The sequence below is a fragment of the Hypanus sabinus genome, chromosome 6, assembly GCF_030144855.1.
Source record: "Hypanus sabinus isolate sHypSab1 chromosome 6, sHypSab1.hap1, whole genome shotgun sequence".
In the NCBI taxonomy this organism is placed as follows: domain Eukaryota; kingdom Metazoa; phylum Chordata; class Chondrichthyes; order Myliobatiformes; family Dasyatidae; genus Hypanus; species Hypanus sabinus.
Genome location: NC_082711.1, coordinates 72,673,013 through 72,700,232, shown reverse-complemented (window position 1 = coordinate 72,700,232; position 27,220 = coordinate 72,673,013). Strand labels below are relative to the sequence as shown.

The following is a 27,220-nucleotide window of genomic DNA, read 5'->3' as shown; positions in this document are numbered from 1 at the left end:
TTTAAATGCATTACCATTCTGAGACCGATTTCAGTTTCATCAGGAGCTTGGCTAAAACAGCTAATTTCCCCATACATGGAAATATTCCAACAGAAAGTACAGCACCAGGGAAAATGCAATTAAAACTTCATCTATTCTGTGTAACTCAAAACAGCACTCTAACTTTTTGAAGCATTTATTGGTTAAAATCTTGAGTTTACAACTGTCTGAATATATTTCACTTTGGAGAGCAATTATTCTTTATTTCTTCTTTCATTTGCAAGCAATTTAGTACAGATGAGTGTGAGTATTGCATCTGGTGACACTGAAGTATATTTACCCTTTCAAATGATCAGACTTTTGATTTCCCTTTAGAAAATAGAGAAAATCATAGTTGGATATATGCCAGCCTTCATTATCTGATATAGCTGCATATTTTTAATTGATCTGAGGTAGGATCATGGGGTGGGGGTGGGGGGAGACAGGAGATCAAGGTTAGATCTGAAACAAATGCTGCTGATCTGTCACATTGACTTTCACCCTAAGTGATTTTCTGAAAATTTGCTTGGCGTTGACTTTGTGCCACGAATCAACACCAATTTCACCAGCCCCACCCTCACAGCATGCTTGTTAGCAGGGAGGGAAACAATAGCTGCTCCCCAATTGGAAACCAGTGCCTTTCAAATGCGATAGTAATCTACCTCAGTGAGGAAAATGTTCTGTAACGTGTCATTACTAAGTAAATCCTCAAATTAAACCACCTCATTTTATCAAGCACTCTAGTTCAGTGCCCTGATTAGTTGATTTTAAGTAATTTCCAAAGAATACGTAGTTGCACTGCCTGTCCAAAATGCCCCAACTGCATCTTTCAAGATCCTGGTCACCAACCATTTGTGAGTGATCTGTTTGATTTTTGTGTATGAGAGAAGTTGGGGGCTTGATGTTATCATCCCTGCTTTTTGTGTGGGGGTGGGGCTTGAAGGTTCGGAGTTTGATGTTTTAGCTCTTGTGTTCGGATGGGTGATTATTTGGTTTTTTGTGGGCGAAGGGTTGGGGGGTTGGTGTTTGCGAGTTTTCTTTCTTCTTTTATATATGGAGGATTTGATGTCTTTCCTTTCAATGACTTTCTATGTTTTCCTGGAATTCATGGCTATCTGGAGAAGACAAATCTCAGAGTTGTATTCTGCATTACACGCTGTACTTTGAAAATAAAGAGAACCTTTCAACCTCCAAAGCACTAACCTTTCCAACCTCCCAGCTCAGGCTTCTCTAATCCACAACCAATACCTCACTCCAACAACATATCCTCCTTTTCAATAATTTCCAACTGCCTTCATAAAGAAAGGAAATGCTATTGACTTTGTGGTTGAAGATGAGGGAGTATGACATTTTGGTTGTGTGGAATGTAATAAAGGAGAAAGGGGTCATGCTTTACCATCTTTTAAAGTACACTGTAGGCTTGTGAAGATTTTGCTTATTAGTTTTCAATTTTTTTTCTCACTACAACTGTAGTGCCATAGGATTGGTAGATTGTCAATGCTGTATCATGTTTTAAAATAATTACAGGCAAGATAATATAAATTGGGTGGTGGACAATTATTGAAATCCACTCCAAGGATCAGCATAAACCTTCCTTTAGAAAGACTGTGTCAGCATAGGCAAGGCAGTGACTATACTTCATTAGGAATTTGAAGAGATTTGGTCTGTCAACAAAAACACTCTAAAACTTCTACAGATGTACCATGGGGAGCATTCTGACAGACTGCATCACTGTCTGGTATGGGGGGTTCGGGAGCTACTGCATAGGACTAAAAGAAATTTAGTCGGCTCCATCTTGGGTACAAACCTACAAAGTACCCAGGACATCTTCAAGGAGCAGTAACAGAAGCCTTTAGGCACACACTCAGTGATTCAAGAACAGCTTCTTCCACTCTGCCATCTGATTCCTAAATAGATATTGAACCCATGAAGACTACCTTGCTTTTTTAATACATATTATTTCTGTTTCTGCACAATTTTAAGCTAGTCAATATACATATACTGTAATTGATTTACCTTTTTAATTTTCTTCTATATTATGTGTTCATTGAACTGCTGCTGCTAAGTTCACAAACTTCCCGACACATGCTGGTGATAATAAACCTGATTCTGAGTCTGATTTGTTGAGGAAAGGCTGAGTTTGATTTAACTGTATATAATTATTTATAGAGTTAATACGTCAATCAAATGAAGGCACAACATTTGATGTTGTTTACCTGGATCTAACATTACTCTTAACAAGATCCTACACAGCGGGCTGATCAAAAAAGTCAAAGCCCATAGTAATGAAGGAAGAGTGGCAAATTGTTTCCAAAATTGGTTCAGTGACAGGAAGCAAAGCGTAATGGATGACAGATGTTGTAGGGACTGGAAAGTTCATTTCAGTTTCAAAAGGCTCAGCAGTCACTTGATGAACGATTGGGTGGACTACATTTGTTAAGTTTTTTTTAATAGGAAGTACTGAGGGGAGAATTAATTGCAAGTGTAAGGAAGAACAAGAAGAGAGAAATAACTTTCCTTGGCATAGGGGACAAAAACTAGTGTACAGAGATTAAACATAATGATAGAGGATCAGAGGAGAGATAAGCAAGCATTTTTTTCATTCAGTGCGTAGTAGATGAGGCTAGAAATTAACTGCCAGAAATGATGATAAAGGCAGAACCAGTCATTATATTAAACAACACTCAGATGTCTATATGCAGAGCCAGGACCCACGGGAATACCCACCTTGAGCTATGAGATAGTCTTGCTGGGTCAGGTGACTCTTATGCATCTATCATGGACACGAAAGGCCAAATAGCCTTATGCATTGGGTGTCGTGCTCTTTAGAATACTGCTCGGATAACCCACAGACATAAATGAACGAAAGGCATTTTGAGGCATGGAGTAATTTTTAGGCTTGGATTTTAGGCTTGAACAAGAGTGGATCTGTCTGAATCGATCAGAATCTAGGACCTATTGCTTTTCAGGATGCCTCACTCTTCCTTCCAGCTCGACACCATATCTTCCAATGTGCAGTGATGAAAATATGGATGCTGTAGTATGCATGCATTCAAGCATTTCATTTCTTCGAGCATAAAGATCATGATGCTTGGGTCAAATCAGAAATATTGCTTGTTAATTAGGATTATTTTAGGAATAATATTACAAATTGCTCTAAATTATAGATTCCAATTGCAGTGTGCACATGGCAGTATTTTGAATATTCATGCACAATATATTCAAATTTATGAGAGCAGGATCTCTAAATTTTAATTTTAATTTGCTGATGGAAATACATGGCAGAACTTGCAATTTTAACTTTTATCATTGGTAAAGAAAACCAATGGAGAATGGCTTGGCAGGTGGCTGATCTGATATTGCTAGATCCCTTCAAGTTGATGATTTTATTTTCCTTGACATAAGCATCTGACAGTATCTTCAAGAAATCATAACAGCAATACAATGTGTAATTTTTAAAATTGCTCAGATTTAACAGCAGTGCCTAACCTTGGCCTAACATCTGAATTGAAAAGATTTCCACAATCAGCCTGCTGGTTCTAAGGAAGTCATGTCAAGTGCTTGAACCATGTGAGTTTGGGACAACAGAACCAAATAATTTCCAGGCCAGCATGAGAAGGTATGTCTATTTCATTCAAAATGCCAAGTGGGCAACAAACAAATGTAACATTTTCATTTTGAAATGGAGTGTTATTGGATTTTTTCTACATTCAGGGCACTTATTAAATAAACAATATTGCTAATGCTAAACAAGCAGGTAGGACAAAGTGTGAAAATTTCCATTTATTATATATATCATTACAAACCATATACTGTATCTATTTTCTACGTATATCCATTACAAACCCTGTTTGTAATTGCTTGGGATTTTGTGATGTTGTCATCACATTGAAATTAATAATTTCCAACACTAAAATCCCTCATTTTAATGAATACATAACACACAGAACAATTGTGACAGCTATATAACTGCTTAGAAACATTGGAAAACCGATGTTCCACAAATTCTCAAAGCAATTGCAGAACATATCACTCAATAGATTTGTATCCCTTATATCTCAGACTTCAAGCATTCAGGATATTTTACTACTATTCAGCTCAGGCAGTATGGCAAAATAACATGAACATCAGACAATGTCTGATGTACACAAACTACAGACACAACACGATAATGATTGTCTCACATCAGCAGCTACATGCCACATTTTCGCATATTTATTCTGAAGAAAACAATAACAATCATGCAATTCTGGTGCTCCAAACATTTACTACAAGAACATTGATGATAAGATAGAGGAGCGTAATTAGGCTATTTCGCTACTGAGTCTGTTCTGCCATTCAATCATGGCTGATCTTTTTTCCACTCATCAGCATCACTCCTCAGCCTTTTCCCCGTAACCTTTGATGCAGTGTTCAATGAAGAACCTATCAAGCTCGGCCTTAAATATACCCAATGACCTGGCTTCCACAGTTACCTGTGGTAATAAATTCCACAAATTCATCACCCTCTGGCTAAAGGGATTTCTCTGCATCTCTGTTTTAAATGGACTGAGATCATGAGGTTGTGCCCCCTTGTCCCAGATTTCCAGGCATGGGAGACAACCTTTCCACGTCTACTCTATCTAGGTCTTTCAACATTTGAAAGGTTTCATTGAGATCCCCCCCTCATCCTTCTAAATTCCAGCGAGTACAGACAAAGAGCTATCAAACATTCCTCGTATAATAACCCTTTCATTCCAGGAATCATCCTTGTGAACCTCCTCTGATCCTCTCCAATGCCAGCACGTTTTCTTAGATGAGTGATGCACCATCAATAACTCACACTGAGACGTAAGGCGAGATATCGGCTTTTATTGACTGGAAGAAGGAACCAGGAGTGAGTGTCTATCATACAATGTCCTGGAGACTGAGGCCGAGCGTCAGGCCTCAGATCTCCTTTATACAGGGGCCTGTGGGAGGAGCCACAGGAGTAGTCAGCAGGGGGCGTGTCCCGACAGGCACATAATTCACCACAATGAGAAACCCAAAGCTATTCACAATGCTCAAGGTGAGACCTCACCAGTGCTTTATAGATCCTCTGCATCATATCCCTGCTCTTGTATTCTAGACCTCTTGAAATGAATGCTAACATTGCACTTGCCATCCTCACTACAGACTCAACTTGCAAGTTAACCTTTAGGGTGTTCTGCACAAGAATTCCCAAGTCCCTTTGCTTCTCAGAATTTTGGATTTTCTCCCCGTTTAGAAAATAGTCTGCATGTTTATTTCTACTTCCAAAATGCATCACCATGCATTTTCCAACATTGTATTTCATTTGCCACTTTCTTGCCCATTCTCTTAATCTGTCCTCTGTCTATGTCCTCTGCAGCCTACCTGTTTCTGCAACACTATCTGCCCCTCCACCTATTTTTGTATCATCTGCAAACTTGACAACAAAGCCATCTGTTCCATCATCTAAATCATTGATATACAACATAAAAAGAAGCAGTCACAACACTGACACCTGCAGAACACCACTAGTCACTGGTAGCCAACCAGAAAAGGATCCTTTAATTCCACTTGCTGCTTGCTACCAAGCAGCTAATGCTCTAACCAAACCAATAACTTTCCTATAATGCCATGGACTCTCAACTTGTTAAGCAGCCTCAAATGTTGCACATTGTCAAAGCCCTTCTGAAAATCCAAATATACAATATCCTCTGCAACCCCTTTGTCTATCCTACATATAATCTCCTCAAAGAATTCCAGTGGGTTCATCAGGCAAGATTTTCCACTAAGGAAATCATGTTGTCTTTGTCCTATCTGGTCCTGTGTCATCAATTACTCCATCACCTCACCCTTGACAATTGACTCCAACACCTTCCCAACCACTGAGGTCAGGCTAACTGTCTGTAAGTTCTTTTCAGCTGCCTTCCTCCTTTCTTAAAGAGTGGAGTGACATTAGCAATTTTCCAGTCCTCTGGTACCATTCCAGAATCCAATAATTTTTGAAAGATCATTACTAATATCTCCACAATCTCTACCACTGCCTCTTTCAAAAACCTAGGGTGCAGTTCATCTGGTCCAGGTGACTTATGTACCCTTAAGTCTTTCAGGTTTTTGAGCACCTTCTTCCTTGTAAGAGTAACTGCACTAACTTCTCTTCCCTCATACCCTTCAACATCTGGCACACTGCTAGTGTCTTCCACAGTGAAGACTGATGCAAAATACTTATTTAGTTCATTCTGACATCTCCTTGGCCCCCATTATTATTTCTCCAGCCTCATTTTCTAGTGGTTCTATATCCTCTCCCAGATCTCTTTTACTCTTTACATATTTGAAAAAGATTTTACTATCCACTGATATTATTTGCTAGCTTGCTTTCATATTTCATCTTTTCTTTTTCCTCCTAATGATTCTTTGAATTGGTTTCTGTAGGGTTTTAAAAGCTTCCCAATCTTCTGGCCTCCCACGAAATTTTGCTTTGTTGTATGCCCTCTCTTTTGCTTTTGCATTAGCTTTGACTTCGCAAAGTACTTGGTTGTACTACTTTGCCATTTTGGTATTTCTTTGCTTTTGGAATACATCTCACGTTATCTAGAAACTCATGCCATTGCTGCTCTGCTGACATCCCTGACACCATGTGCCTTCCACCTTACCTTAGCCAACCCATACCACTGTAATTTCTGTTATTCCACTGAAAAATACTACTGTCAGACTTTACTTTCTCCTATCACATTTCAAATTGAATTCAGTCATATTGTGATCACTTTCTTCTATGGTTTTTTTTTTACCTTAAGCTCCCTAATCACCTCCGGTTCATTACATAACACCCAATCCAGTGTAGTTGATTCCCTACTAGGCTTAATGACAACCCGCTCTAAAAAGCCATCTCATCGGCATTCAACAAATTCACTCTCTTGAGATCTGCTTCCAACTTGATTTTCCCAATCAACCTGAATGTCGAAATCTCCCATGTCTATTATAACATTGTCCTTTTGACACTATCTGATTACATAATATGCTGAAAGAATAACAGCAGATAAGGCAGTTTAATATTGAATGTTCTGAAAAGCAAGTAGAGGTACCAATCTCTTTACTTCAAATCAGATTCTATAGCCTTGTTTTGCTTTACTTTTAGAACACTGTCAATCTATATTTATTTATTTCCTAATAATAAGTAATAATAATATATAATAAAAACATTGATTTTACCATTGGTTATTCGGTCTCTTCCTAATGGGAAAAGTAATTTTGCACTTGTAAAAAAAAACACTTTTCTTCTTGAAAATTTTATTAGTTCCATGTTTTAATCTTCAATGGAGAGCAGTCCTAACTTAGAAATCTTTCCTGTTTACTAAAAATCTTCACACCCTGATAAAAATGCAATAAGCTTTCACCACACCTTTTTTTAGGTTTTGTTAATGGCCAGAAACATTCTGTCTGAATCCCTAGAAATGATTTATCAGGCTTTTTTTTTCAAACCAAAGCAATCCCTAGCCTTTAATAACCATCTCAATAACTCATCCAAGAAACTTCAAAGGTCTGTCTCTCTTTTATCATCCAAACTTTTCAAAATCATGCCATTTCTGCATATTATTCCCCTTGAAGTGAAACAGTATGGAGTTCAAACTGCTTTGGTTTTTCCATATAAGATCATTTTGACTACACTGTAATATCTTGATCTTTCCCATAGCCCATATCATAATATACTACTGATATCAAATGAAACCCTTATGTTACCTGAATTTCTGGTATTCATGCAAATTAAAATTGTTAGAAACTAAACTTCTGGGGAGACCATTTCAAACTAATCTAAAAAAATCATTAATACATCAATATCTTTTATTCTCTTCACCAAGGCAATAAGTATTCACTTCACTGATTTCCTCTTAATTTTGTTGTCCTTCATTTTTAATCAACTTCCCCTTTTAGTTTTCGTTTCACAGCAAATAGGCATCTAGTTAATTCAAACCAATGCTGTCTGCAAAACTCTTTGTGCAGAAATTACACTATAACCCATCCAGTTACTGCACTCAGCATAAACAAGTCAATTTTTTTATTATTATAAAGTCCTGTTAAAACTAGGAGGTTCTATCCACTCTGTTTTGATTGCTATCATAATCAAGTTACCCACAGAAAATTATTCTCTTTACTGGATCAGACTTCATGGCAAAAAATATAGTTGCAATGATTTTGAATAACTTTCTAACGGCACTTGCAGTTGATATTAATTTTTAATGTTGCTGTTGTTTGACCTTTTGTGGCAATACAGAATTATTCACCTCATTAAGGGTAACAGATCTGACTGATGTGCCTCCCTGAAAGTAGCAATATTAGCATAAAAACTTGAAAAACAATCAACTCCTCTGCATCATCATGTATGCTGGACTTCATTAAATCACGGGAAAGCTCTGCTCGATATGGCATGTGCTTTAAAATAATGAGCAATAGAATACACTGGTGGTGAAGTAGTTACCAGGTGGTAATCCAAAGGCTTGGAGTAACAATTCAGAAACCTGTGTTCAAAGCCTACCATGATGCTTATGCAATTAATAATCTGGAATTTAGAAAAAACTGTATTATTCATTACCAACAACAACTATAAAATACCACAAGATGGTTGTTAATAGCCCCTCTGGTTCACTAATAGTCCTCAGGGGAGACAATATAACATCCTTATTTGTCTGCTCTACAGATGACTCAAGACCCATAGTAATGTGCCTTACACTGAAATGCCATCTATGATGGTGGAGCAAGCTGTGCAATTGTACTGTCACCACTGTATTTAACCCAGAGAAGGAACAAAACAAGGAGAACCTCCTTGCATCAAGCTAATTACCAAATCTGGACATGACCAAGTGGCTCCCAGCTCATTTCACATCGCAGTCCTCCAAACGAAAGACCAGGAACTGCTGTTTAAATTAAGAGAGCTGCCTCTCAGACCTGTGAAAAAACAGCCTGACATATCCATCCTCACATATCTGGACCATTGCAGCACAATTCCTGGATGATATTTTTCCCCACCATTAGGACATCTTGCAGAGGGTATAGACAAGGGACATGGAGGCAGCAAGGTGTAGTATTGGCTGTCTTTACAATTTACTCTTAGTGCCGTGCAGTTCCATTGCATCAGGTTAAACATGGCTTAGCTGATATATCAGTGCTCCTCTGTGTTGACCAATACTTGCATATATTCTTGGTGAGAGTATCTATATCTATTGCCAAGAGTGCTTTGAGAGTATCCCCACTGACAACCTTGGCTGAATTCTGAAAGGTATATCTTGCAGATTAGACAGTACCAAGTTGGGATTGAAATCCAGAATAAAAATGTCATCTTTATCATATGTGCTGTATGCATCTCTACATGATGAACCTCCTGAGAGATCATCTTTTCGCTGCCTACAAAATTTGAAGCAGTACTGTTGCTGCCTCACAGTTCTAGTGAGGTACCATCATAATCCCCGGTGCTGTCTGTGTGGCGTTTGCACATTCTCCCTGGGTTTCTCCCCCACTCCCCAGGTACTTCAGTCTCCTCACTCACCCCAAAGATGTGCAGGTTAAGAGGTTAGCTTGGCACTGTTTTAGCCGCAATAACCATCCTTCCTCTCCAGCTCCAGCTGGCTGCAGTGTATACCATCTATAAAGCACAATACAATACTAAATCCCCTCCCCAAACTCACCAAGAGGGACAAATGGCAGGAGGTGTAAGAGGAACCTTCCACTGGCTGGTTCTCCTCCAAACTGCACATCATTCTGATCTGGAAATATGTTCCCATTCTCTCTTCATCTCTGGATATAAACCCTGGAACTTCATACCTCAATATGAGAATACCTCCACCAGAGGTACTACATTTCTAGAAGACCTTATTTTCAAGGGTTTTTAGGAGCAAACAACCAATGCAAGCTTTGCTTGCATCCAGATACTAATTAATGAAAAAAAAGAATTACAGCACCATGTCTAGTACCTTACGCATCCTGGAATGCTCTCAGTAATGGATGGTACCTCAATGAAGATTATGAGGGAAAATGAAAAGAAGGTTTAACAATATTTTTAAAGTGCAAGAAGGAAAATATTTAACTAATGTCAGTCAAAATGTCAGGAGGTTCCATGTATATCTCAGTGAACCAAAAATTAAGTGACAAGCCAGTAACACAAAAACAAACCTTTGAAGTGATTCAGAGAACAGGCATTAATGTTAGAAAGTGAGCTCAATGGCAAAAGGTGAGAAGGATTGGACTTGGGACAGGTCATGATGTACAATGATGCTGAAACTTCTGGAGGATAAGAAGCTGACTGGAAGATATCACTGGGATCCAGGGGACAGTTAGAGAAGTGCGAAGAATATGAAATAAGTGATCATCAGCCTTTGAGTGAAGACTAGTGAATTTAGCAGAATACGATAATTCTCAGTGAGTCCTGCTTGTTGGCTTGATATCCTAAGGAACCTAATAAGATTTTTCAACTACAGTGGTAAAGTTAATTATAAATTTTACAATTATTAAAACTAAAGCAACATTTATACTCATATTTATCAATAAGATGATATTTCTAACTGGGATTTAGGACTCCAATTAACCACTGTCTCTCTTGGTCCTCCAGGGTTTGAAACACTTCAAGGCTTTTAAACTTAAACAACCTCATATAGTCTCCTGGTAGCAAGGTTGACTTACTTCCACTCCTGCTTTGTGGGTTCTGAGACACTGATGAGCCTCATGTGAAATCTGCAAATTCTGATACTGTTACAGCAAATGGTATTTGACTGAATGGGTTGTACACTTATTCTGCCGAATTTACATAGCTTGTGTGTGTATCTATTACAGAGAGATGATACTAGTCCTCCAACTTGAGTCAGAAATACTCACAATTTGTTGAAGACATTTCAAATTGCAGAATGATTGAGAATTTTCTAGAAGAACTTACTCTGGGAACTTTGTGCCATTCTGGACAGCCTATTCCTATTGTTTAAGTTTTTCCTTAGAATGATGGAGCAAAAACATCAGACTCCTGGCAAGGTTAAATAAGACAACAAAAACTGCACAAGCTTCTTCTAAATCAGCATATTTAGTAGTCAATGAGAGTCTACAAGACACACATTTTGAGGATTTAATCTGTATTCACAGGAGGAGATTGTAGATTATGGAGAACAGAATGAAAGTGGAGCAGACTGAAGTTGGACGGGCTGCAAAGAGTCCATTATATTAACTTATTTTTCTTCATGATTGAGCGAAACAAAATTAAATCTTGAATCAAAACGTGATTTTAAGCTTGCAGATTTTTGATTCATGCAGCGGCCATACCAGTGACCTGAAGAATAACAATAACCTGCCAGTGGAACAATTGCTTTTGCCTGCAGTTGTCTATGTGATTGGACAATCTCAGGATGTAATGGCAGATAAGATAATGCACCCACTGTGATCAAGCAATCCATTCAGTCCCACCCCCTATCCCCATAGTCTCGAAAGATATTTCCCTTCAAGTATTTACCATGTTTTCATTTTGAATGGCACGATAGAACTTGCATCCTCTACAGTCTAAGACAAGGCCTTCCAAATCTGAACTATGCAAAAAAACCCCTTGTCTTTTAAATGGTTATCAACCTTTCTGCACGAACAGGCTTTTTGGCCCAAGACTCTCTGTCCAACCAATTAAGCTATTGATGCCTAATTACACTTGTCACTTTTGCCTGTAGCTTGTCCATAACCCTTTATTCTTTTCATTTGAAGAATACATTTCATGTTTCTCTGAACATATCACTGGTGATGTAACCTGGGATCATTGATTGTTTTGGAAATTTCAACATCGGACACGCTCACCAACACCCTTACCCAGGCGACCTAGTCATGGCTGATCAAGCCATGACTTGTGCTCAGGTAGCATGTGCTGCAGATCCCCATGGACTTGCTGTCTTCATCAGAGCCATCTTGATGTTTTCTCTGTTGCCTCGGTGATGTTGCCAATGGATCTTTGCCTCTTTGTACTAGTGATACCCAATGTACTCAATGCTCTGTGAAGAGACTGTCCAGCGAAGTTCCTGCAGGCCACTTCATTGTGCATGCACTTTGCCCTCCATCTCTCCCCACACCCTCTGACCAGTCACTGACCAGGTCCTTGTATCTGGCAAGCCTCCTGTCATGAGCCTTCTCCAGACATTCCTCCCCTACCACTGTCAGCTCCAGCAGGATTTTACTGCCTCTGAAGCCAGAAGAATATCTGGTCTCAAGATGCTGTGGGAACTTCAGTTGTTTCTCCAGGTCAGATATGAGCTGCCGGTCATAAGCAGATGCCAGAATCCCTGTGGGTGGCTTTACTTATGTTTCTGCTTGCTCTCCAGCTCTCACAAAGGTGATGGTTTGATTGCAGGGTTTTACTTGCTTGCTGTTACTGAATCTTCAGATGAGTGCTTCCGCAATGGTCTTCAATATCTGGTCATGTCTCCAGCTGTATCGGCCTTCTCCAAGAGATTTTGGGTGGCAACTCAGAATGTGCTCCAGGGTTCTTTTCCTGGGACACAACAGATAGCCTGGGGCACCAACCTTCTCCCTGCTATGACATCAGGCTGCCCAAGATGTCACATACTACCTGGACAGGTAACTTGATTCGGTGTGGCTCTGCTTGCCAGATATCAGTCCATTTCACTCTCCCTTTCATGGACTGCTCCCTACTGCTTCATGCCCACTGCTTTGGTGGATCTCTCTTCATCTATGGCTGCTCTCACTTCTGAATGAGCCTATGCTTCCCTCTCCCCTTAGTCGTGTCATACCTGGGGACTGGGAAGCTTCCCTGGCCAGCACTTCCTCGGCTCACTGCTCCCACCAGGACAATTAGGCTAGGGATGCCTAATTACACTGATCCCTTCTGGCTGTAGGTTGTCCATGGACCCTTCATTCTCTGCATATAGTTCACCTTCGTCGTTCAAGCTCAATTACAATTCAACTATAGTAGTAGGCCTCAATTAGTCTCGATAGACCATGGATTTGCACCTTGGAAAGTTTCCAGGGCGCAAGCCTGGGCAAAGTTTTTTTTGTGGAGAACCAGCAGCTGCCCAAGCTGCAAGTCTCCCCTCTCCATGCCACCAATGTTGTCCAAGGGAAGGGCATTAGGACCCATACTGCTTGGCACTGGTGTCGTCACAGAGTAATGTATGGTTAAGTGCCTTGCTCAAGGACGCACACGCAGCCTCAGCCAAGGTTAGAACTAGCGACCTTCAGGTCACTAGATGAACACCTTAACCACACGAATTCAACTATATCTGAATACTCATGAATACAAAACAGTGTTACTTGAGAGCCAAGGTGCAGAACACAGTACCAACAGTTATTTACAGCACAAGGCACATTTAGCATATCCCAGAGAGCAAACAGATATAAGATATCAGTGAAATACAGTCACACAAAAAAATATATCATCCAAGACCCCGAATTCATGAATGTTGCAGCAGTCTACAGTCAAGTACAATATGGATTCTTTTCTGCTGAGTGAACTTGGGGGTGGGGTGGAGGAGGGAGGCAGCACCTAGTATCTCTCACATATGTCTCCTTATTCACCCTGTCCAAAGCTTCCATATCCTTTCTAAAATGGGGCGAACAGAACTGAATGGAATACTTAAGATGTAGCCTAACCACGTTCTGGACAGGGCAGGAACAAGGTGATAGTTAAATGGGTGGCTGAGGAACTGGTGCAGGGGTCAGGGTTTCAGTTTCTTGGATCATTGGAACCTCTTCTGGGGCAGAAGTGACTTTTACAAAGGATACAGGTTGCATCTGAACTGGAAGGGAACAAGTATCCTGGCCAGGAGGTTCATTAGTGCTACTTGGGAGGACTTAATCTAGTTTGGCAGATGGATGGGAACTAGAGCATCAAGTCAGAAAGTGTGGGGATGAAGAGGAAGGTAGATGTCAAGGCCAGTAAAAACAAGCAGGAGCAAGTAATAGATATGATGTGATGGATGGTTTGAGTGCGTGTATTTTAATGACTGGAGTATTATGGGTGAAGGTGATGAACCTACCAGAGCATGAATCAGTATATGGAGCTATGATGTTGTGGCAATTACAGACCTGGTTGAGAGAGGAACAGGAGTGGGTACTTAGTGTCCCATGGTATCAGTGTTTTAGAAATGATAGAGAAAGAGATAAAAGAAGGAGGCAGTTGCATTACTAATTAGGGACAATATTACACCTGCACTCAAAGGGAACATAATGGAGGGCTCACTTACTGAATCAGTGGGTGAGCAGTCAGAGAACAGTGACCACAACTCCTTAAGTTTTAAGATAGCTATAGATAAGGATAAGTATGGAGCTTGCGGGAAAATATTAAACTAGAGCAGAGAAAATTATGAGAGCATTAGGTAGGAACTAGGGAGAGTTAATTCAGAACAACTGTTTCAGGCAAATCCACATCCAATTTGTGTAGGGTGTTTAAAGACAAACTGCAGAGAGTACAGGACAGGTATGTTCCAAGAAGAAGGAAGGATAAGGATGGCAAGATAAGAGAAACTTAATGTTGAGAGAAGTGATAGATATAGTCAAGAAAGAAAAGGAAAAAGTACGTAAAGCTTAGGAAGCTATTCAAACAGAGCCCTTGAGGATTACAAAGAAGCCAGAAAAGAACTCAAGAAAGGACTTAGTAAGGGCCATTAAAAGTCCTTGGGAAGTAGGATTAAAGAGAATCCCAAGGAATTCTACACATACTGTATATCAAGAGCAAGAGGATAACTAGGAAGAGGGTAGGACCACTTAAGGATAAGGGAGGAACCACAAAAACATGAGTAAATCTGCAGATGCTGGAAATCCAAAGCAACACACATACAAATGCTAGAGAAACTTAGCAGGTCAGACAGAATCTATGGAAAAGACTAAACTGTTTACATTTTGGGCCCAGACGCTTCTTCAAGACTGAGAAGGAAAGGGGAAGATGCCAAAATAAAAATGTCAGGAGAAGGGAAAGTCTCTAGTAATCAGGTGTTAGGTGAAGCCAGGGAGATGGGAAAGGACAAAGGCTGGAGAAGAAAGAATCTCATAGGAGAGGAAAGTAGGAGATTGGAGAAAGGGAAGGGGTGTGGACGGTACCTCCCCCTTCCCTTTCTCCAATGGCCCACTGTCCTCTCCTGTCAGATTTTTCTTCTCCAGCCCTTTACCTTCCACACTCACCTGGCTTCATCTATCACCTTCTTGCTATTGTAACCCTTAGGCTCGGCCAGCACGTGTTTGTCAGGGGAAAACAACTCCTGGCCCCGCCAAACTGAGAAATCTCGTTCATGTGGATGCTGCGGTTACAAATCTGTACCGCAAAATATCAGACAGTACACCATATGCAATTAAATGATTGAACTTTATAAACCTTAATCTGGATAGAGGGTTAGTAAAGAAAATAAAAAGTAAAGGGGCCCATTTTAAGGAAAAAATCTACTGCGCATTGTCACTGATATGGCTATTCATCAGCCATCCACCTCCTTCAAGCATCACCGACCTTCAGACCCCCCAATCCTCAGTCCAGTGGTCTTCTGACTCTCTCCATTTGTGTCCTCTCTCTCCAATGCTCACCAACAAAAGACCATAAAAAACCCGGCTCCCAGACACACAAGAGAGAACATTTCTCCCATTGGATAGTCCTCCGTTATTTCTAGCCATAACCCAAACATTGCTCCTACAGAAAAACTGTTACATTAGCAGTGAAACATTACATAGAAGCCACTACATTAGCCTTAGCAGTGAAACCTTACAGTGTGTTACACTTGCCTCTTTCCACTCCCCTCCCCCAACATTTTATTTTGGCATCTTCCCCTTTCCTTCTCACTCCTGAAGAAGTGCTTCAGCCTGAAACATTGGCTGTTTATTCTTTTCTAAGGATGCTGCCTGACCTGCTGAGTCCCTTCAGCTTTTTGTGACTGTCACATTTGCTTGGAGGTGAAGAACTCCGGTGAGGTTCTTAATGAATACTTTGCATCAGTACTTACTAAGGACAAGGACGTGGAGGATAGGGAGATCAGTGCAGAGGGAACTGATATGACGTAAAGGAGCAAGTAGTGTTGGGCCTTTTAAAGATCACTAAAGTGGATAAGTCCCAAGACCTGATGGCATATTCCAAGGGTTATTATTGTGAATCAAGCCTTGACTTGTGAATCACATAGGCAACTGTGACTATCTTAACCTAACAACCATGGTCGATCCTAAATCAATGGAAGACCTCATTGAGAGAGGCAAGAGAAGAAATTGTTAGGGCATTGACCAATATCTTCTTGTCTTGTCTAGCCATGGGCAAGGTAGGTTCTGGAGGACTGGCAAGTAGTTAATGTTGTTATATTATTTAAGAAGGGAACCAGAAATAATTCTAGAAACTGTAGACCTGCGACTCTCATATCAGTGGTAGGGTTTACTAGGGAGAATTGATAGGGATAGAATTTATGAGCATTTGGAAACACATGGCCTAATTAAGGAGAGCCAGCATGGCTTTGTGGGGGCAAATCATGTCCTACTAATTTGATTGAGTTTTGTAATGAGATGACGATGAAAGTGGAACTGTAGATGTTGTCTACATGGATTTCAGGGAGGCTCATCCAGGAGATTACCTTGCATGGGATCTATGGTGAATTGGCCATTTGGATTCAGAACCGGCAATCTTCCACACCATTCACAACATCACCAATCTTTGTGTCACTTGCTAACTTACTAATTCACCCATCCATGTTTTCATCAAAGTCAGTTTTATATATCACAAGTAGTAAAGATTTCAGTGCAGATCCCTGTGGAACATTACTATTCATTAATCTCCAGCCAGAACAAATTCCATCAACCACTACCATTTGTCTTCTTTGGGAAAGCCAATTTTGAATCCAAGTAGCCAAGTCACGATGGACCCATGCATCTTAACCTCTGGATGGGCTTACCATGAGTGACCTTGTTGACTGCTTTACTAAATTCCATGTAGAAAATATACATTGCTCTACCTTCATCAATCATATTATCACCTCCTCAAAAGACTCAATAAAGTTAGTAACCATAACCTGTCCCACATATAGCCTTTCTGACTGTTTCTAATTAGGCCATAGTTTACTAAATGCTCATAAATCCTATCCCTAAGAATCCTTTCTAACAGCTTTCCTATCACTTTTGTGAGACTCATTAGTATGTAATCCAGGATTATATCTATTTTCCCTCTGGAACAACAGAATGACATTTATTAGTTGCCACTCCTTATCAGGACCTTGCCTATGGTGAGAGAGAACACAACTATCTTGGCCAAGGCCACAGCAATCTCTTCTCTTGTCTCCTTCATTAACCTGGGGTAATCCTATCAGGCCCTGGGGACTCATCTGCTTAAAACTTTTCAAGAGATCCGACACCACATATTTTTTAAATCTCAAATTCCCTTAATATTTTCCACACCCATCACCCATCTTGCATTTCCTTCTCCTGGCTGAATACCAGTTCAAGTTTATCTTCATCTGTTGAAAACTTCACAGCTTTGAATACCTCTGCATAATCCCCACTGAATCTTCTTTGCTACTTGAGAACAATCTATTTACTCAGTTCACTTTCTTATTTCCCAAGTAACAAGTAAGCCCCTCCTGGAAATATTCCGACTCTTGGAATCCTTCCAAAGTTATCAGGTCGGGAAATGAAGATAAACTCTTATTTGAGGTTACCGAATATCTGATGAAAGCTGTGAAAGTTTGCATAGCTTTACTTTTTTCTCTATGGTTTGATTAGTATATCAAAGGGTTCTACCTGTCTTTTATAAGAACATTTCTTAAACTGAATTGCCATCATTTGTGTACATATAGAACCATGCTCTTCTTTTCTTAAACTGCCAGATTTGTACATAACAACATAAGAAATAGGAGCAGGTGTAGACCATCCAGCCCATCAAGCCTGCCCTGCCATTCAATAAGATAATGGCTGATTTTTCTGTAAATTCAGCTTCATCTACCTGCCTTTTCCCCATAACCCTTAATTCCCTTATTTTGTAAAAAAACTATTTAACTGTTTCTTAAATATATTTAGTGAAGAAGCCTCAACTGCTTACCTGGACAGAGAATTCCACAGATTCATCACTCTCTGGGAAAAGGTTTCTCCTCATCTTCGTCCTAAATCTTCTCCTCTGAAGCTTCAGGCAATGTCCCCTAGTTCTCGTCTCACCTACCAATGGAAACAAATTTCCTACTTCTATCTTATCTATCCCTTTCAAAATTTTGTATGTTTCTATAAGATCCCCTCTCATTCTTCTGAACTCCAGAGAGTATAGTCCCAGGCAACTCAATCTGTTCCCGTAGGTCAACCCCTTCAACCCCAGAATCAACCTGGTGAACCTCCTCTGCACTGCATATACTGCTGCCATGAAAATGGATATATTAAATGTGACATATATTGATCTGAATCCATAGCACAGCATTGCAGCTTTCTTAGAGGAAGACAGAGATAAACTTCAGGCTATAGACCAATTGCATTGCCTTGGATATGATAGATCAATTCTGCATGCGAGATGCAGGCCTTTTTAAGGCCTGAACCCAACTGAAGTCAAGGGTATTGGTTTGTGTGCAGCTATGATGAAGTAGAGGTACAATAAAAAACATACTTGCAGCAACATCACTGATGCATAGGTACAGACACCACACAGAATTTAAATTAGACATAAATTATACAAGACAGTGAAGAAAGAGAGAATAAAAAAAGAGTAAAAAAATCCTTAATGTTGATTCCAGCTCTCCATTGACTATAAATCTATGAAGATAGTATGTCATACAATATCATCAACATTATTGGTTGGTGACAGCTGTGGCTAATAAACAAAAGTGACAGAACATTCATTCCTTTCACCATTTACTTTTCACCATAATCTTCTCTCTCAGATCCTCTTCCCTCAATTAACCTCATTCCACTGATATCCAAAAATGTATTGATCTCTGTCATTAATATACACAACAGCTAATTTTAGTTGCTCCCTTGGATAGAGAATTCCTAAATTTCTCCATCCCCTTTGAAAGGAGCATATATCATCTGAAGTGTTGCTTTCATGAGTAACAAACAACGTACTTTGTGACTGCAACTAAGATTCTAAACCACCACCCCATGGACACCCACAACCAGGAAAACCAACATCTCAACATCTACCCTGTGAAGCCCCTTAAGATCTGTGAGTTCATCGGTACCTAAAATTTGATATTAATAGACTTCACTTTATAATGTTAAACTGCCAGTAATTAAATTCAAAGTACAAACCGTCCCAATAAAGTAATTTATCTACTCAGCTTAATGCACAAAATGAAAACAATTATGTTTTATAATAATGCAAAATCGAATGAGTTTAATAAGAGCTTATAGCCATGAAATGATTGTATTCCTAGTAAAAGAGAGTAAATAGCAACAGTGACAAATGTCAATGTCAAGTATTGAGGTCAAGTGTGGTGTCATCAATTGAAATTAATGACTGAAGGACTGAAAAATGCCAAGGGAAATAAAAGATCAAGGCATTCAAAATAATGTTGTTGTTGGTACAGTGATCAAGGTCAAACACACACCATCTAGATAACAAGATAAATAAAGCACTATTACCTTTTACCATTTGGGCACAAAACTTGTGGTAATAGACAGTCATATTTCAGGTGAAATAACTTTAGTTTCATTTCAGGGAACAAAATAATGTTTTCTTTTGTACTGAAAAAATAAGTGGTAGACTTGTCAGAGAGAGAAAATCTGTATGTTTTGTTAAAAAATATATTTTACCTGTCAGCGTATGGTGCATGTTTTTTCCACCACTAGTGAGGTATAATGTTGATTTTGCACTAGTGCAGATGCATTAAGACTGCATCTGCAAAAATACTGCCATATTTTCTTAAATAAAGTGATCCACAAGTTTTAAGAATTACTCTTCAAATACATTGTGCCGTGATAACAACAAATGGATCAAACTGATTGTCTGTCTGCAAATAATCTGTATACTGAAGGCACATAAAATCCAGATCTTTGAACGAACCCATAAAAATATTAATTGTTTTATGTGTTGGATCTGACTCTAAAATTAAAGCTTTGACTTTAAATCTACTGAAACAAAAGCAAAATGATACTGATCAATATTCTAGAATCTATTTGTACAATCAAACTTGCCCAAATCAGGGCGTTCAGAAACATTGTAAAATATTCAGAAGCAAATAAAATTAACCAATCTGTTACATGCAACTAAAAATTTTTCAGTCAATGCAATTAATTCAAAGGATATGTAAATTACCTTGTACCAATTTAGATCTTTTGCTGTCAATTCTCTTATTTGGAGCAAATAAAATTACTGTTTTTATGTCAGGCTAGTCCTGGGTCAGATTCAGCAGGCCAAATCTGTAGTGTAAGCGTTGGGGATTGGTTGGAAATTTGTCCTATATTGCTGGAGTTCCACAATAAACGTGCCCAGCAGATGTCTTGCCCATCCATCAAGAAATTTATCACTGTTGTCTGTGTAGGCATCCTGGAGTACTGGAATTTTGGTCTCCAAATTTGAGGAAGGACATTCTTGCTTTTGAGGGAGTGCAGCATAGGTTCAGGAGGTTAATTCTCGGGATAGCGGGTCTGTCATATGTTAAAAGATTGGAGCAACTGGGCTTGTATACACTGGAATTTAGAAGAATGAGAGTGGATCTGATTGAAACATATAAGATTATTAAGGGATTGGACAAGCTAGAGGCAGGAAACATGTTCCCGATGTTGGGGGAGTCCAGAACCCGAGGCCACAGTTTACGAATAAGGGGTGGGCCATTTAGAATGGAGTTGAGGAAAGACTTTTTCACCCAGAGAGTGGTGGATCTGTGTAATGCTCTGCTACAGAAGGCAGTGGAGGCCAATTCTCTGGATGCTTTCAAGAAAGAGTTAAATAGAGCTCTTAAAGATAGCAGAGTCAAGGGATATGGGGAGAGGGCAGGAACAAGTTACTGATTGTGGATGATCAGCCATGATCACAGTGAATGGTGGTGCTGGCTCAAATGGCTGAATGGCCTACTCCTGCACCTATTGTCTATTGTCTATTGACATTCATTGATTGGTGAAATGGTTAATGGGTACAGTAAAAAGATGGGAGAATGGGGTTGTAAAGAAAAATCAAACACAATTGAAAGGTGGAACAGACTTGATGAGACATTTGACCTAACTATTCCTTTGTTTTAGTGCCTTGTGGTTTGAAATGCTGGAAATACATAGAAGCTCAGGCTGTATTTGTAGAAAAAGAAGCAGGAATAATATTTCAGATTGATGACCCTTTGTTTAAACTGGGAAGCAGAGAAAAGAAGTTTTTTAGGCTGCAGGGAGGGGGTGAATGATGGAAAACCCTTTATCTGGCTTTGACTAGAAACCATTTCTACAGTCACTTTGATTTCCTTAGACCAGTTAACCTCATTTACAGCTTATCCCATGGTTTTATTCAATCAGAGACCTGCAGTCCCCCACACCTTTGCTGCAGCATATCAATCTTTTCTTTCATTCCCAGTTCTGATCAAGGATCCTTAACCTCTAACATAACTGCCAATCTCTTCCCATAAATCCAGACTGGGCCTGCGGAGTATTTCCATCATTTCTGTGTTTATGTTTGTGTTGGCTTTATGGCAGGTATTTAGGTTATAATATTTTCGCTTAGTAATTCGTTTGTTAGCATTTTCTAGTTAAGGTTAGGATTGTTTAAAGTAAATTCGTTGTCTGTGATATAGCGCGGCGTGCGATGATGTCACATCTGGTTTTGCCGCGTCCTGTGGGAAAATACCGGTTTGGAGAAACGGGAAGGTGGGGACTGACATGTGCGAGTCCAGCACAAGAAAAGTTGTCTTCTACGCACTAGAAACATAGTGGAAGCAACGGCTTTTCACCATACGTTAATGTGGAAGAGTGAACAGTAAATGGTTAATCTTACTGCGACCTTGTTTTCATTGACTACGGTTTACCTCGATGTTTAGTTCGGCATTCCCTTACACCCGAGCGAGAACACTATAGTGAAAAGGCGGCCTTATCAGGTGCTTCAATTGCTACAATGACAACTCGATCCAACATCAAGTCGTTGCCATCCAGCGACAGGGGCAGTAGGGCATCATCAAGTAAGGCCGCCCACGCAAGAGCTAAAGCAGAATCTGCCAAGGTGTGAGTGCGCTATACCAAACGAGAAGCAAAATTGAAAATGGAGGCGGCTGCCAGAGAAGCCAAAAACCAGAAGGAAGCGGCTGCCAGAGAAATGGGAAAGGCTGCCAGAGAAGCCCAAAACCAGTTGGAAAGGGCAAGGATAACGGCAGAGTTAGAAGTGCTGATGCTGGAACGAGAAGAAGAAGCTGCCAGGGTGGAAACAGAGTTCATAGAAGATGCTGAAGAAATGCATGATCTGGTTGACGTAAAATCTGCTTCAGAAAAGATCAGATTAGAACGCACAAGCGACTATGTCCGATCTCAAACAGACTGGAAGATTCGTTCTTCCTCTCCATACTTAGTTGATAATGCCCCACTTCATGAGGAGTCTCAGAGAGGCCCATTTGCATCACATCCATCCGAGGAAGACAATTTACCCTTGCAACTCCGCGATGAAGTCAAGAATGAAAGGGCTGATGACAAATACTTCTCGACACCAAACTTACCAGATTTGGCGAGAAGAGAGGCAAAGGCTGAATTCAGAACTGCAAAGTCCATAACAGAGGTACGTCCTCGGTCATATACCCGCTGACTTATTTCCCCAGCCCACATGCCACTTGCAGTTGAACCCATGGCACAGTATTTAGCACGATGAGATCTCGTCACTTCAGGACTGTACCAGTTTGACGATAAACCTGAAAATTACCGTGCATGATACTCCTCATTCACCAACGCTATTGACGGAGTCCAGCTCAGAGCAACCCAAGAGTTGGATCTTATGGCAAAATGGCTGGGAAAAGATTCATGCGAACAGGTGAGATGCATACGTTCAGTGAACATCAACAAACCCGAGCTAGCCTTACGCAAAGCATGGGAGAGACTTTGGGAGGGCTATGGGGCCCCCGAAATTATTGAAGCGGCGCTATATCGACGTCTGGAAAACTTTCCTAAGGTGTCAGCCAAGGACCACATTAAGTTAAGGGAGCTCGGAGATTTACTCATGGAGATTTAAGGCGCCAAAGAAGGTGGCTACTCAACTGGTCTAGTATACCTAGATACTCCATCCGGGATTAGACAAATCATGGACAAACTTCCATTTGGGCTGCAGAACAGGTGGGTGTCTGTTGCCTCAGAGTACAAAGAAGACCACAATGGTCAATTTCCTCCCTTTGAGTATTTCACTAGGTTTGTGTGCAAGGAGGCAAAGAAGCGAAACGACCCTAGCATCATGGGTCCAGGAAGCAGTACAATTTACACCAAGCCAGATAAATCCTCTTCGAATAATTTCAACATTAATAAACCTGTCTCAGTGCTTAAGACTGAAGCCTTTACAACTAACAATGACCCTCACAAGAATTGTCCATTGCATAACAAACCCCACCCCCTCAGAAAATGCAGAATGTTTAGGGAAAAACTCCTTGAAGAGAGGATGGCCCTTCTCAAGGAGAAAAGAATATGTTTTAAATGCTGTTCCTTGACCTCTCACTTTGCTAGAGAGTGTATGATCGCCGTGAAGTGTCCGGAATGTAATAGCACTAATCACGATGGGGCCATGCATCCTGGCCCGTTACCGCAAACCGACAACGCTCCTTCACCCCCACAACAGGACGGCGGGGAGGGAGAGGCTCACTCCAGGACAACTGTTGTCAGCTCGAGCTGTACAGAAGTTTGCAGTCAAGCTCAGTCAAGCCGTTCTTGTTCAAAGATCTGCCTCACTAAGGTGTACCCTAAGGGAGCCAAAGACAAGGTCATCATAGCCTATGTAATTCTGGATGATCAAAGCAATCACTCACTAGTCAGTTCAGAGTTCTTCAACTTGTTCAACATTGAGAGTGAGCAGTTCCCAAACTACCTTAGAACTTGCTCAGGCAACATGGAAACTTATGGAAGGAAGGCTTCCAGCTCGAGTCCCTGGATGGTAAAGTCGTCATCTGTCTCCCTCCACTCTTAGAGTGCAATGAAATTTTGAAGAACTGCACTGAGATCCCGACGCCAAGTGTGGTGCTACACCAGCCACATCTCCACCACATTGCCAAGCACATCCCAGAACTGGATCCAAAAGCAGAAATACTCCTGCTATTAGGAAGAGATATTCTTCAGGTGCACAAGGTTAGGCAGCAGGTCAATGGACCACATGACACCCCCTTTGCGCAACGCCTGGATCTGGGCTGGGTGGTGATAGGAGAGGTGTGCCCTGGCAACGTACGCAAACCGACGGTTAACACATTCAAGACCAATGTGCAAGAGAGTGGCCGCCATTCAATTTTTCAACCCTGCACAAGTGTCATGTGTATTAAGGAAGCACGACAAGGCTTTAACAAACGTAAAGTAACTGACGAGATGCTGGGTCAGTCAGTCTTCGCTCAAACTAAGCATGATAATAAACTTGCTCAATCAGCTCAAGATGCCATTTTCTTAAAAACAAAGGACACCAAGGTCTTCAGAGATGAAGCAAATAATGGGGTCGCCCCACTGCCTTTCAGAGAACCACGCCAGTGCTTGCCAAACAACAAAGAGCAGGCAGTCAAGTGGTTCACACCCTTGCAAAAAACCCTGATAAGGAAACCTGAGATGCAGCAACACACCCGATTGACCCACGAGGTACTGTGCACACTAATGGCAGAGGTCACAGCTATTATAAATGCACGACCACTTCTAACCGTGTCTTCCGACCCGGAAAACTCCTTCATACTCTCGCCATCAATGCTCCTTACGCAGAAGGCAGGAGCCCCCCCCCCCCCTCCACCAGGGGACTTCTCTGATAAGGATCTGTACACAAAGCAATGGAGACAGGTTCAGGCTCTGGCAAATCGGTTCTGGTCTTGTTGGAGACAGGAATATCTACCTTTGTTGCAACACAGACAGAAGTGGAGAGAACCCTGCAGGAATCTTCAAGTTGGAGATTTAGTCCTGCTCAGGGACAAGCAAATCGCCCGCAACTGCTGGCCAACGGCCAGAATCACTGCTACATTCCCTAGTAGGGATGGACATGTCAGGCGGGTTGAGTTGAAAGCTACCGACCAAGGTGATGTGAAAATATACCAAAGGCCAGTTACAGAAGTCGTTCTACTTCTACCTAAGGACTGATTAGAGACTAAAGTTTTGTATTATGTTCATTGTGAACTTACGAAGGTCAAGCGGGGAGTGTGTTGCCTTTATGGCAGTTATTTAGTTTATATTTTCGCTTAGTAATTCGTTTGTTAGCATTTTCTAGTTAAGGTTAGGATTGTTTAAAGTAAATTTGTTGTCTGTGATATAGTGTGGCATGCAATGACGTCACGTCCGGTTTCGCCACGTCCTGTGGGAAAATACCGGTTTGGAGAAACGGGAAGGTGGAGGCTGACATGTGCGAGTCCAGCGCAAGAAAAGTTGTCTTCTATGCCTGGAAGCATTGCCTTTTCACCATACATTAATGTGGAAGAGTGAACAGTAAATGGTTAATCTTACTGCGACCTTGTTTTCATTGACTACGGTTTACCTCGGTGTTTAGTTCGGCGTTCCATTGCACCTGAGCGAGAACACTACAATGTTATTAATGTGTTCATAGTTGACTTACAGAAATGAAAGGAATATTCCTCAAGACAAATTCAGCATGTAAAGCAATGGAGATTCTAAATCAAATGCAGAGTGACAAGGTGAATATTGAAAAATCCACGTAATCATGATGAAAAGCACTCTACATAGTTCGATAAATGTCAAGAACATATGTTGGCTTAGATAACAAGGTCACCAGATGTAATGTTATGGTGCAGCATACTTGAGAACAATAAACACTTGAGTAACAGCACCAAGGGTTTAAATGTTTACTCTTTAACAAGTGCTCAAATGGGGAATTCAAAAGTCCATCAAAGTACCAGAAATGAATCTTCTGTAACAACCCTTACATGCTCCATCCATTTTTCAATAAATGTGATGCAAAAGAGGCACAGTTTAATCAGAGATTCATCAGCAATTAGACTGATTGCTGTTTCAGCTTCATTGCCTTTTTCAAGAGTGCTTCAGCCTCTTAGTCTCAGGTGTAAACCTATTGATTTGTTTGTTTTTAGGGTGGTGGAGGATTTAATATGTTTATTGTATTCTTGTTTTTTTCACAACTCACTTATTTATCTGTGTAAAACTGAGCAAAGTGTTGAAGTAGTAGATAACTAATTACAGAATGTAGAAAATATCCTACTGGGCCAGGCTGGTGCTGATGTTCCATTACAGCCTCCTCCTGTCTATCTCTGTATATTTGTCAGCAGAATCCCAAATTCCCTTCTCTTGCATTTGCAGTTAATACATCATAAGTGTGTTCTAAATGGTGTTTGAAGCTTTTTTACAAGCTGGGAAAAAATTGTGGCAGATTGCAGGTCACAGCAGACACCAAAGTAAAGGAAGTAGACTGGTGCAAGAACTTTAATTACTTCAGATGACTAACTCAAAGTTCAAAGTAAATTTATTATCAAAGTACATATATGTCCCCATATACAACCCTGAGATTCATTTTCTTGTAGGCATATTCAATAAATCCATAATAGATTAATAAACATAACAGAATCAATGGGTATTAAACCAGAGAGCAGAAGATATCAAGCTGTACAAGTACAAAAAGAAAGAAATAATAATAAATAAATAAGCAATAAATATTGAGAAGATAATATGAAGAGCCTTTGAAAGTGAGTCTATTGGTTGTGGGATCATGTCAATGATTGGGCAAGTGAACTTGAGCGAACCACTTTGGTTCAAAAACCTGATGTTTGAGGGGTGGCAACATAGTAGTAATTATGTTCTTCCTGATGGCATCAATGAGAAGAGAGCAGGTACTGGTTAGTGGGGGTTCCTGATAATGTATGCTGCTTTCCTGTGACAATGTTTCATGTAGGTGTGCTTAATAGTTAGGAGGGTTTTACTTGTGACGGACTGGGATGTATCCATCACATTTTTAGGATTTTCCATTCAAGGGCGTTGGTGTTCAGAGTTTCATGGAGGGAGGCAACACTGGTAAAGTTGATGGTTTCTCATTGCATAATCAATAATATCTTTGAACCCTGCTACATATGTTGAGGATCATTATTTGAGAGGTGTTACTGAATATTGGTGCATAGGCCATCTTTACCCACTTGAGAACTTGGCCATGACTGGACTGAACTCCTGTCTC

At 40.4% G+C, this 27,220-nt stretch overlaps 1 protein-coding gene across 1 annotated transcript in view; it reads right to left on the bottom strand.

Annotated features, from left to right (window-relative positions):
• LOC132395162 (contactin-associated protein-like 2) overlaps positions 1-27,220 on the bottom strand; it is a 1,263,978-nt gene that overhangs the window by 500,896 nt on the left and 735,862 nt on the right. The window lies entirely within an intron of this gene.